At 28.8% G+C, this 12,852-nt stretch overlaps 1 pseudogene; it reads right to left on the reverse strand.

Moving 5' to 3' along the window:
* Window positions 1-4,691: 4,691 nt before the first annotated feature.
* Window positions 4,692-7,355, reverse strand: LOC149208998 (protein ATAF2 pseudogene; annotated as a pseudogene).
* Between the last annotated feature and the right edge of the window lie 5,497 nt (window positions 7,356-12,852).

Here is a 12,852-nt window from a genome sequence, read left to right on the forward strand (position 1 = left end):
GAATGAAGTCAATCCGACGAACAGTTTGCAAGATATCGACTGCCCTAGTTTGAAGCCGGAAACTGCTCAAACTGAAGCTGCAACTGCAGAAGTAAAGATTGACTTGCATCGCCTAGAAGATCTCCTCATCTGAACTGCGCTGTAGGTTCATCTGAACCTCCTCTTGAAGCCGAAACTTTTGGTGGTGGAATGAAGTCAATTCGACTGTCGGTTTGTGAGATATGGTCTGCCCTAGTTTGATAATGAAGCCGCTAATGCTGATGCTACTGATCTAGGGTTTGCTACTGCTGATATGAATCAGATTTATTGTACTATTTCTCTCTGCTGAATTATTGAAGATAAAAGAAGATTTGATCAAAGGGTTTCCCCATACATTGTGGGGTTTGTCCCTGGTTAGCCGCCACATCTTGTGTCTCTTGTCTTGGCTTGTTTTCTGTCGATCGTTTAATGTTCTATCTGCACTTTACTTTATGTACATGTGATTGCTAATCGGTGGAATATAATAAGAAAAAGAAGTAAACTGTTATAAGCATAGAACATACCATAATTTAACAGTAGAGGAGCTATTGCGACTTTGCGAATAGTTTCAGGATTCATGATGGATATTATGATGGCATCGACCCCCCACACTTTGTCGTTGTCTGGTGGGAACACTGGTAAATCGGTAACTCTTCTCTACCCATACTCTGTGTTTGATTTCATACTTTCGCTTTTCATGATGATTCCTGAGGTTACCATTTGCAGGTGTTGCTTAGGTTTCTGCCGCTCCTTTCATTCGAACCGCAAAGGTGCCAGGAACATCTTCCCTCCGAGGTAAGGGTTCAGTCTTGAAATTTGCAAACCCGACTATTTCTTTGCTTAGTTTGTAAAGGGATATTAACTATTGCCTGATATTATAGGCCTTCGGCTCTTCCTCGCCTGGAGTGGTTCTTCTTCAGGTAAGGAGGTAACAACGTACATTTTTAGATTTCCTTGTTTTTAAATTTGGTTATGAATTCCGAGGATCTAATCTTCTGCTTTGTTCTCGCAAGTACATTCTTTGACCAGTGGCTTTCTTGTGCATGGCTGTGACAATTCCCCTAACAACATACTCGTCCTCGATGCTTTCAGGTTGGTGTCTTGAAACCTTTCGATGATGTTGAGAATGGGAAAGAATTCTTCGTTTTGTCTTTTGATGAAAGTAACTAGGGTTTGCTCCTTTAGTTGATAGAGGTTTTGCGGGCCTTGAGCGAAGCTCGACCAATCCTTACAGAATGAGTTGTTTAGATTTACAAACGAGGTTACAGTGAAATACAGTTTGGTTATTTACTTTAAAGTGGATTTGGGTATTCGACCCGATTTCACCATGAATATACTATATATTTAACAGTTTGTAACTTCAAAGGTTTATATTTATGTTTGGCTACTTTTCTTGGTTTAATGGAGGTAATAGTTTAAGATTTTCATTTGGAATTCTACTATTATGAATGTCGATCGGCTCTCGGTCCGTCCTCCGAGATTCGACGGAGATCCTATCACAAACCTTAATTTTTTTGTCGATAATTTCTATATGCACTCAGAATATTTGCCTTAACTATTTTGTCGATACTTTATGTATATATTCAGAATTTCACCTTAACTGTTCTGTCGATATTTTGTATATACATTCATAAATTTGTTGATGGTTGACTGAGAGCGATGTCACCCTTCATATATGGACTGGATTCCTATATTGTGTTTAATGATAGTGATTAGGGTTCGAATGTTGTATTTATATAGATTTGAATGTTGTTCCCAATTAGCTGTTGTCTCTGTTCATTTTTACATTTAGTTCTTTTGGAGAAATCTCATAAAGAAAAGGTAGCCTACAGGCATTTGGAAATATTCTTTATATAATTGCTCGAAACAGTGATGTATTAAATATTTTATTGTTCTAGGAATAAACAATTCAAGCTTAGAATAAAACTAACAATATTAACATATTTCCAGGCTTCTACGGAATAGATTGTATCATTTGTTACCTCAACCAAGAGACCATAATTTTTGGATAAAAGATAAAAGCTACTTCCTCCTTTCGGTTCTATATACCTCAAAATATGCTTAAAAACTTAACTATAACAATGCTTTTCTTGAAGTTAAGTAATAAGTCTAAAATTGGTCACTTATTTGTGTCTGATTGTTTTTAGAATTGCATAAATACTCTCTGTTTTTCCTGAAAGGTCCATCCACCCAACCATGGACCTGGCAATTACGTCCCATCGAGCACTTCCTCCCCTGATAGTCACTAAGCATTCACAGTCTAGTATCTTGGGCTTTAGGACTATTGTTTAGCCTCAATTCGCACTCCAGTTCGAAAAGATGGAAATTGTTTCTAAGTAACTATTTTCATTCAATAAAGTCTCTGAAATTCTGCATAAAACTTGGTAAAACAAAATAATAGTTTGTGCAACAAAGGGCGTTACACATGTCAACCATAGAACAAATCCATTTATGTGAGGGACCCTACACTCCCCATGTTCTCAAGTTTTACTAAGAAAACAACATCAATTTCACTCAAGATCCAACATAACATAGTACTTTTATGCCATGAAAATTCATAAAAGTTCAAAAAAAATCCTAAATGTTCCAAATTCCTATTTATCACTTTCATTTTACTCTCTATATTTAAGAATAGCTTTCTTAATAATTTATTAAACTATTACATTCAACTAATAATTTAATTTTCCATTTGAATAATTATAAAAACTATAATCACATAATATATAAGTTTCCATTTGAATAATTATAAAAACTATAATCACGTATCAATATTATAACCTTAAATTAAATATTAATATTTTTATTTGTTTATTTTTTTAAATAATAAAATTAATTAAATGTAATAATATTATTTTAAATATTTTTAAATAAATTTATATTTTATAAAAAAATAAAGCTATATCGAATAAAACATAAACATAAAATAATATTTCACCAGTAATTGTATACACTAAATGGCCAGGGCCAACTCATCTTTTCTTTGAAACTATGTCATACACTACTCATGTTACCTTTTCTCTAAAATTTATGTTTTCTTATTTCTTTGAAACTATGCTGTACACTATTCATGTTACCTCTTCTTTTCTTTGAAACTATGTCATACACTACTCATGTTACCTTTTCTTTGAAATTTATGTTTTCTTATTTCTTTGAAACTATGCTGTACACTATTCATGTTACCTCATCTTTTCTTTGAAACTATGTCATACACTACTCATGTTACCTTTTCTTTGAAATTTATGTTCTTATTTCTTTGAAACTATGCTGTACACTATTCATGTTACCTTTTCTGGAAAATTTAAGTTTTCCATAATTAAGATGATAATTATAATTATATTTATATATTTGGGAAGATTGCCATATTTTAAAAATTATATTTTATTAATAAAATACAAAGTTTTATTAAAATTTAAATTAATTTAATTTTTTATTAATTATAAAAAATTACATATTAATATAAAATAAAATTACATATTAATATAAAATAAAATTTATAATATTTTATAAATAAAATCGATTATTTAATTTAAAAATTTTATTTAAAAAAAATTAAAATAACTTTCACCCACTTAAATATTGTTTGTTGAATAAATATATTTAAAAAACATAATTTCGTTGAAGTTACTTCTCAAATACAATATCCCGTTCCAATAAATATATTTAAAATAAAAATAAAAGTAAAAATATTTAGATAATCATAATTTAATTTTAATTACAAAATTTTTAAATATTTAGAAAAATAAAAAATAAAAAATATTTTATATTTATAAATATTCAAAGTTAAAATAAAATAAAATTAATTTTTATATTTTAATTAATAATTTTATTTTATTTTAAAAGATTTTTTTATTGAGTTAACTTCTAATTTAATAATATTATTTTCACATATAGGAAGTCAAACATTAAAATAATAATAATTATTAAATTAGTGAAATTGGTGTTTTTTTGTTTGTGGGACAAGGATCTACTTCCGTCAAGTACCTAAAATCTACTTCCGTATAAAGATTTGCCTACTAAAATTTACTAAGACATACTAAAATTTACTAAGACATACATACTTTACCCTTGATTTTGAACCTGTAACCAAACCATCTTTTTTTCTGATTTTGAACATGTAACCAAACCATCTCTACAATAACAAAATAGCAAAATAATAACATGCAGCCAGCCAGATATGCTAAAAATAAAAAATAAAAATCATCAAAACCATAGACACGGTTGAATTTCGATCCAAATGACAAATTTCACGTTTATAGCAATACGAAGTTGTTCACCATTGTAACTTTTGAAAAGAGCAATTCTTTCCAGAGAAATACTGAGCTTAGATCCAATGTGTGCTAATTCTGATAACATATAGCTCGCTGTTGTTAGAACGATTAGTATTTGCGTATACATTGCAAGTCTCGGCGGGCCTGTGGCGCCATTCTGAATATCTTAAGAAAGCAACTAAATTAAAAACAAAGCAAAACGACACAAACTACTTGCTAATACTTCAGTTTCTGAAGTTTGACAATGCATGGAAATTCATCCTATAAACTAACAGACTAACCCTGGAAAACTTGTTACTTCTCCGAAGGTTATGATGACAAAACAAAACAATTTAGTCCACTTTGGCAAATCTGGAAATATAAAGATTTCAGGCTCAATGCACTTTTCAGTGCAACGATATGCGTCTACTGTAACCTTTGAAAATATTCAGCGCCTTGAAAGAACGAGCTATTGAACATTGCTGCAATGGGTTCTAGCTGAGAAAATGTGCTTTGCATTGTCTGGCTGTCAAAGTTGAATGCTGCCTGCTGTGAGCACTGGCCAAAATTTTCTTTCTGATTATAGAGCCGGAAGTTGCTCTGTACTTCTTCGTCAGTCGAGACTGGCAATGCAGCCATTCCAGAGTATAATGGAGCTGCTCCATAGGGTTCGTTATATGGCATAAGTTCCTGGAACCCATTGCACTGGATCGGGTCAGCATTAACTGGGGTCGAAATTGGAGCCTTTGGAGGCCTATCGAAAGGGTATTTGGAATACCCAACTTCAGTTCTGACTCCATTAGAATTCTGCAGATTTTTCTGAGCAAGTTCCATCAAGTTCCTCTGGAGAACCAAATTCTTGTTGTTATTCCAGGGAGTATAGTCAATACTAGCCTGACCGGCTACGCAGATGCTTGATTTATCAGCCATCGGAGAATCCCCAAACTCCATACCGTTGGGTTTGTCCTGATCCCTCAGTGGCTTCATAGAAGCCACATAAGGTACAATGCTGTTGAAATGATCGTGATCGACGATCCCTGGATGAGTTGCTCGCAGTTCCTCCAAGCATGATCCCGATTCCTCGCTCGGTTTTCTGGCTGCTGCCTCAGCTGCCGCCTCCGCTGCCGCCTTCAGAACTCCCGGCGCTTTCTTATAAAGGCGACACAATACCCAGTCATCCATCTGCACTCAAAACATGCAAATAGTGTAAAATAGCAGGCCAGAAAAGGAAAATTTGTAATTCTGCACAGCTATTTCTAGAAAAGGAAAATTTGTATTGCTGCCCAGCTATTTCTTGAAAAGGAAAATTTGTAATTCTGCCCAACTATTTCAAGAAACCACAAGATAAGTAAAATCAATCTCAATCCATTATAATATTATCTTGAAAACTAATCCATCCAAATCCTGAACCATGAACCATAGAAGACACCACTCCCCTACTATAAACCATCAACAAAACAAAAAAAAAATCAAATCAGAGGTATGTCAAACTTAAATACCATCACAAAACCATACAAAACCAATATATACATTATTATATTTATGTTTTGACTTGATTTTTGTACTGAACAGAGCCTTGGCTATATCAATCTTTGCTCCCAACATTACACAAATGCAGATCTATATTAGACCAGACAGAAGTTTGATAACATACTCTAAGGCTTACGCTTGCTTTTCTCTTAGAACCTTTACCGCTGCTAACACCGTTGATTCCATCTGCGAGTCGATATTCGTGCATGATCCAGTTGGTTTTCATTCCTCTAGGTGCTTTACCTATGTAAAACACCAGAGCTTTCTTTACGCCAATCTTCATGCCTATTTCAGAACAAATCGGCTTATCTGTCCCAGTTGCTTTCCAGTAACCGGTTCCTGCAGTTCGATTCGGTCTGAATCCGTTGGGATACTTGCGATCCCTCGGACTGAAAAAGTACCATTCCTTTTCCCCTACCAGTGACTTCTCTGCAATTCCATTTCCACAGAGAACATTATCAAAACTACCATCATGTGAAAAATAATGTAATTCATCAAAAACTGAATCTAGGATATAAATCTAAAACCAAAAACATATCTGCAATTCTATCTCTACAGACAACATTATAAAAACTAACTACCATATAAAAAAACTAATATCATTCATAATCAATACCATCGGGCTGGCTTCTGCCTAGACTGAACTTGGTTCCCCACGACCAAAAAAAAAAAATACCATTCATCACAAACAAAATCTCACCAAATAGATATATAAAATTTATCATTGGAAGAGAAATCACATTGGAAGATTTAGGTCGATTTAGGTCCATGCGGTTTCGAACACAGGTCGGTTCGAAACGAGTTGACCTAAATTTCCTGATATGATTTCTTCTGAAAATGTTTCTAATATTAAAAATATAAATCACAGAAACTTGAATTCCAAAATTTATCATACCAGACATTACCCTTAACTAAACCATCAAAATATATCAATGCTAAATACTCCCCTACCTACCAATATTTTAAACAATATTACATCAATACAAACTCGATACAACAAGTTGATATAAAAATGTATGAATAACTATTTTTTCAGTGGAGGAGAGAATCCCCGCTGAAGAATCATAATACATCATATATCGCCGAAGCGAGCAGATTTACAATATTTATCGCCGAAGTGAACAAAATACGTCAACATCAGAATACGTCAACATCGGAACACATGTGTCATCATCGAATCAAATAACTGCTGCAACAACCTGCAGCTCCCGCAGGAATCGAACATGGCTGGGGTATTTTAAACTAACACTTTCACAATATAAGCTAGATGCAACCCCTTGATTTAAGCAGATCCAGATCCAGACTGTGAAAACAAACTTGCAAAAAAAATAGTAAATACTTATTGACATTACAAATTATATAGGAGCCTAGGGTTTTACCAGGAAGCTCCCATGGATCAAACTTGTACAGATCTACCTCGGCAATTACAGGCAGTGCAAAAGGCTCAGCTACTGCTTTCTTTATCAAATAATGCACTATCAATTCCTGATCAGTAGGATGAAACCTAAAGCCAGGAGGTAGAGCAAGCTGTCCAAGTGGCCCATCCCTTCTCACAGCCATTCTTGCAAAGAAAAAAGTGCCTAGATAACCAGGAACCCTAATTTCACTATCTGCCTTGCTAGGCTTTTCCTAAGCAAACTATCAGACTGCCCCAAATGAGGAAACCACTTGCTCTTCTTCGCACCACCCTCGTAAATTTATAGTGAAACCCCACTGGGGATGCATGAATTCTTGGAAATGTAATTGGACTAGGGCAAACCCAATCCGGTGGTCTTTGAAATGAAATATCTCCTTAAAGTGACACGTAGTGCCGTGGGAGACTTTTCCGATCCATGTCCGGTGACCGGTTGTCTTGGGACAAGGTTGTTGACAGAAACACTGACATTCTCTTACCGGTTTCCTCCTCTGCTAAAGCTAGTGGCACGTCTTAATTTTCCAAGAAATTTCCAATATCTTCGACCTTCAATATTCCCGGTGCAACGTAACGAACAAAAATACAAAGGGACCGAAAAAAACAAATATTGACTCACACAACAAAAGGTTGACCGAAATAATATTTAGTCAAAGGACAAAAAGTTGACCAGACGACGCGGCGGTGAGAAGTAGAACGATCACCTTGACACGTGTTGAACTCTAACCCTAGCCCACACCATTTCGTCTTTCATGAGGGTTCACACTTTAGATTCAAAGCCAAATGCAAAACTTACTTCTTTTTGTTCTTCCTTGCCCAATACATTCTGGGTGACATTGACATGGTTTACGAACGAGATTTTTTAAGTTTTTAGGATATGTCTTTAGTATTAAAAAAAATATTTTTTGAGTTTTTGGTGATATGATTTTTATTATAATTGTAATGTTTTATAGTTTAAATTATATAAAATAAAATTTTAATTATGCAAATTTAATAATTTAAAATCATAATTTTAGATTTTTGGTATTTTTAAGAAATTTAATAAGTTTTATGATTACCATGTTTTTTTAGTTTGAATTGTAATTTTAAATATAAAAATTTTTCCATATAAAATATTTAAATGATATAAATAATAATTTTCAAAATTTCTAAATAAGATGAATAAAAACATTTAATATATATATATATATATATATATTTATTTATTTATTTTGAAATGACATCATTCAACCATTAAGTTTCTTTTTCAAATTAAAAAAATTATATCAAAAAAATCTCACCAGTGGTCTTGGATGTGAGGAAGTGTCATTTGCATTTAGTTTGATTTCATTACTAAAAAAGTTTGGAAGGTGTTCATTTCTTTGTGTTTAAAGTGTGTTTTTGGATTTTTTTTAAACAGGAAAGCTTGTTTCAATTTCGGTTTAATATTTTTAATATTATATAATATAAATATTAATAAATTTAGTTTAAATTTTGATATATATAATGATTAAATAGTTTAATAAAAAAATATTTATTTATATAAAATATATATATTGATTAAATATTTAATAATGTGATTTTAAAATATATTATAAAATTATTTTAATTTAAAATTTATTAAAATAAAGATAAAATTAAAATAATAAATATTTTTCTGAGGTATTCAAAATATTTAAATGTGGTCAATTATTTACATGACTATATTAATTATTAATATTTTGTTTGACTGAAATGTCAGACACTTTTTTTCATAAATCTTAAATAAATCTTAACTGCGATTAATTATTAATATTTTATTAATATTTTGTTTGACTGAAATGTCAAACACATTTTTTCATATATTCAAAATATTTAAATATGATCATTATTAATATTTTGCTTGACTGAAATATCCAACACTTTTCTTCATATAATATTCAAAAGCTTAAATATGATCGCTTATTAATATTTTATTTGACTGAAATGTCAAACACAATTTTTCATATATTCAAAACATTTAAATAAATATGATGATTATTAATATTTTATTTGACTGAAATGTCAAACACACTTTTTCATATATTCAAAATATTTAAATAAATATGATGATTATTAATATTTTATTTGACTGAAATGTTAAACACACTTCTTCATATATTCAAAACATTTAAACACGATATTACTAATATTTTGGTTGACCCAAATATCCAATACTTTTCTTCATATAATATCCAAACATTTTTAATATGATCAACTATTAATATTCTGTTTGTTTGGAATGTCAAACACATTTCTTGGTATAGTAAAAAATTTAAATGTGGTAAATAATTTACATGATTATATCAACTTTTAAATTCAGTCAAACACATTTCTTCGTATAATAAAAAATTTAAATGTGGTAAATTATTTACATGATTATATTAACTATTAATTTTTTTTTTTTAAACACAATTCATTTGACACAAAAAGTTCTCCTTGGGAATTTAAACTTAGGTAGCATAAATAGGTGCATGTAACAACCATTAATTTCTAGTTTGACCAATTGTTTAATAATTTGATTTTTAAATTATTATATATATTTTAAATACGTGCATGTAACAACCATTAATTTCTAGTTTGACCAATTGTTTAATAATTTGAATTTTAAATTATTATATATATTTTAATTTAGAATTTATTAGATATAAAAAATATGTTAATTATAAAAACAAATCAATAAAATAAATAAAAAATTATAATTCTAAAATAAATTAAATTAATTTTTTAATTGATGCTCAATTATTTATATAATAAAAATAATTTACAGAGATCCATTTCTATTATATTATATATATATATATATATATAGATAATTATAATTTTTTTTTAATTTAATTATATAAAATAAAATTCCAAAAAATTGTTTTGAAAAATCTAGAAGATTGAAAAAACAACATTAAGAAATTCTAGAAAATTATTCAAGAAAATCTAGAAGATTAAAAAAGAAACATTTTCCTATTTTTTTTTTAAATGTAACAAGTGTTTTCCCCCTCAATTTTTTATTATGTTTTCCATATTTTACATATTATTAACGAAAATAAAGAAATTGAAAGACAAGTTTTTTCCCGGAAATATTTTGATTTGTTTAATAATATTAGATTTCCAATATTATTTTAATTATTTTACGCTTAGAGGAAAGGAAAAAATTGAAAACCAAGTTTTTGGTTTGTTAAATGATATTAGATTTCCAATACTATTTTAATTTATTTTTGCATGTGCACACCATTTTCACTTCAGCCATGTATATAATTATCTCAACTTTTTAAATATAAAAATCTCCTCTTTAGAAAATACACTTAATCATAAAGTTATAATTTGATTTATACAGTACACAGAAAAATATGTATTTTCTCATTACTACTAAATTTATATTTAAAAACATATACATTTCGCAATTGTTAAGTCTAGAAGCAAACATATCACTAACATTGCAGATCTGTGCGGATGTGGACAATCTCCTATTGAAGCTCATCCCTGAAGCATATTTGTAAAGATATAATTACCGGGGTATGATTATTACGTTGAAGCTATCCTACTATTGAAGGAATAACTTAACTCGGATTTGTCTGGTTTACTCAAGAAGAGGTGCACTCATGGGCATAGCAGGTTGAGTGATTTAATAAAATAGGTATGTTTTATTTTTTATTTATTTATATAATTACTTAAAATATAACAAATATATTAATTTTTTAGATATTAAATAAATTTATTTAATTATAAATAATATATTAAATATATTGATATTCCAAATTAAAAATCAAATTAGTTTATAAGATTTTGTTCTTTATGAGATAAAAGATTCATTTTTATATAATAATTTGAGCGCCAAAGTTTATATGTATTTTACACCACTTTAGATTTGAGTTTATGATCTTTTTAGTGAAAATACATATTCTTAATTATAGGATTCACTTAAAACAGATATAATATTCAAATATATTAAAAAATGCAATCAAACTTAATTTTGATCACTTTTATTAATATATAAAATTATTATGAAAATATAAAAAAAAGAAGCGATTTTCAAATATCTTTTTTACGATTCTCAATTTTTTTTTTTTAAATAACAAGATTAAAAATAAATAAATTAGAAAATACTAAAATAATATTGGAAAATAAGTTATAGATATTAGAATTTAAATTATAAAAGGGAAAAAACAGAAATGAAAGAAATACAAAATTGATGTTGATAATTTATATAGTAAAAAATAAATAATATTTTGATTTTAAATAATTTAAAATTTGAATTAAATTTTAAATTCATAAAAATAAATAAGTTAATAAAATTAGATGATGAAAATATTAAAAAAATTTAAATTTTGTAATTTTTGGTTTAAAAATATAAGAAAAGAGGAAATATTAAAATTAATTAAATAAAAACAAAAAAAAATGTGGATGGAGATCTTATTTCATGATGTTAAGATGAATCAAGAAAAGAAATTCTACAAAGAAATGATTGAGCAAAAAATAAATGAAATTTAACTAGTTGTCATAGATTGTCATATAAGTAAAAATTTTATTCTTCATATTAAATTTCACAATAAAAACCCTTCATAGATTGTCACATAAGTAAAAATCTTATTCTTCATATTAAACTTCACAATAAAAACCCTTTCACCCACTACAAATGGATAGAGTTTTCTAACATCAATATTAAAAACTATTTACCAATATTATAAGAGAAATGATTTAGGAATTTTTTTTTTTATACACTGACTTAGAGTACAACATTTCTAATATTCAAGTAAAATTGTAAAGTGTGATAGAATATATTATATTTGATATGTTTGTATAAGAAAATTATAATAATGAAAAACACTTGATTTTCTATAAAAATAAAGTTAATCATTTTCTAAAATATTTTAAAAATAAATTAAACTTATTAATAAGTAATAATAATATTGAGGATCTTTATCATAAAATTAAAACAACAATCTTGTACAAACAAGTAATTCTTAAAATTGTTTATAAAAAAATAAATAATGGAATGATCCACCTTTAGTATGACAAACATTATAAGATTGTCAGAAAAGGAGTAAAATAAGCCTCCAACTAGTGCTTAAAATTTATCGAGATAAATAGCTATAGAATTCTCACTAGAAAAAACACAAAAGAACTATTATATAAATAGAAAACTAAAGAAGCTTTTACAGATCTCTAAATTCAACACTAAAAGATCATGGAGGAAAATGGTAACTCAAAAAACAATTGAAAATATATAATTTCCTTGAGATATTAGAAGTTGTACCTTAAAAGATTTATAAATCCACTAATATTTGAGACAACATTCAAACATTTCCAAAAAGAGATATTATTACTATAAAAGACATTGAGGTTGGGGTTAAATATATGACATAAGGGAAATCTTAGGAAATAAAATGGTATCCAATATGAATCATAAACATTGGAGGCTTGGTTCTTGTCCCTCACATTCATATGCTTTTCAATATGTCAACTAAGAAAGGATTCCCTACATGATGGACTCAAAGTCTCAATGTTCCTTTTTTCTTTTCTTTTTAAGTAATGAAGAAAATAATGCTTCAAACTATAGGACCATTATGATTAGTCATATTATAGTAATTTATTTGGATCATTATGAAAAAAAGAGATGTATTATAGTTACAAAATCTAAGAAAAAAGATAAAG

The sequence above is a fragment of the Pinus tabuliformis genome, chromosome 1_2 (genome assembly GCF_031772625.1).
Source record: "Pinus tabuliformis cultivar Carrire ecotype Pingquan chromosome 1_2, CPIR1, whole genome shotgun sequence".
Taxonomy (NCBI): domain Eukaryota; kingdom Viridiplantae; phylum Streptophyta; class Pinopsida; order Pinales; family Pinaceae; genus Pinus; species Pinus tabuliformis.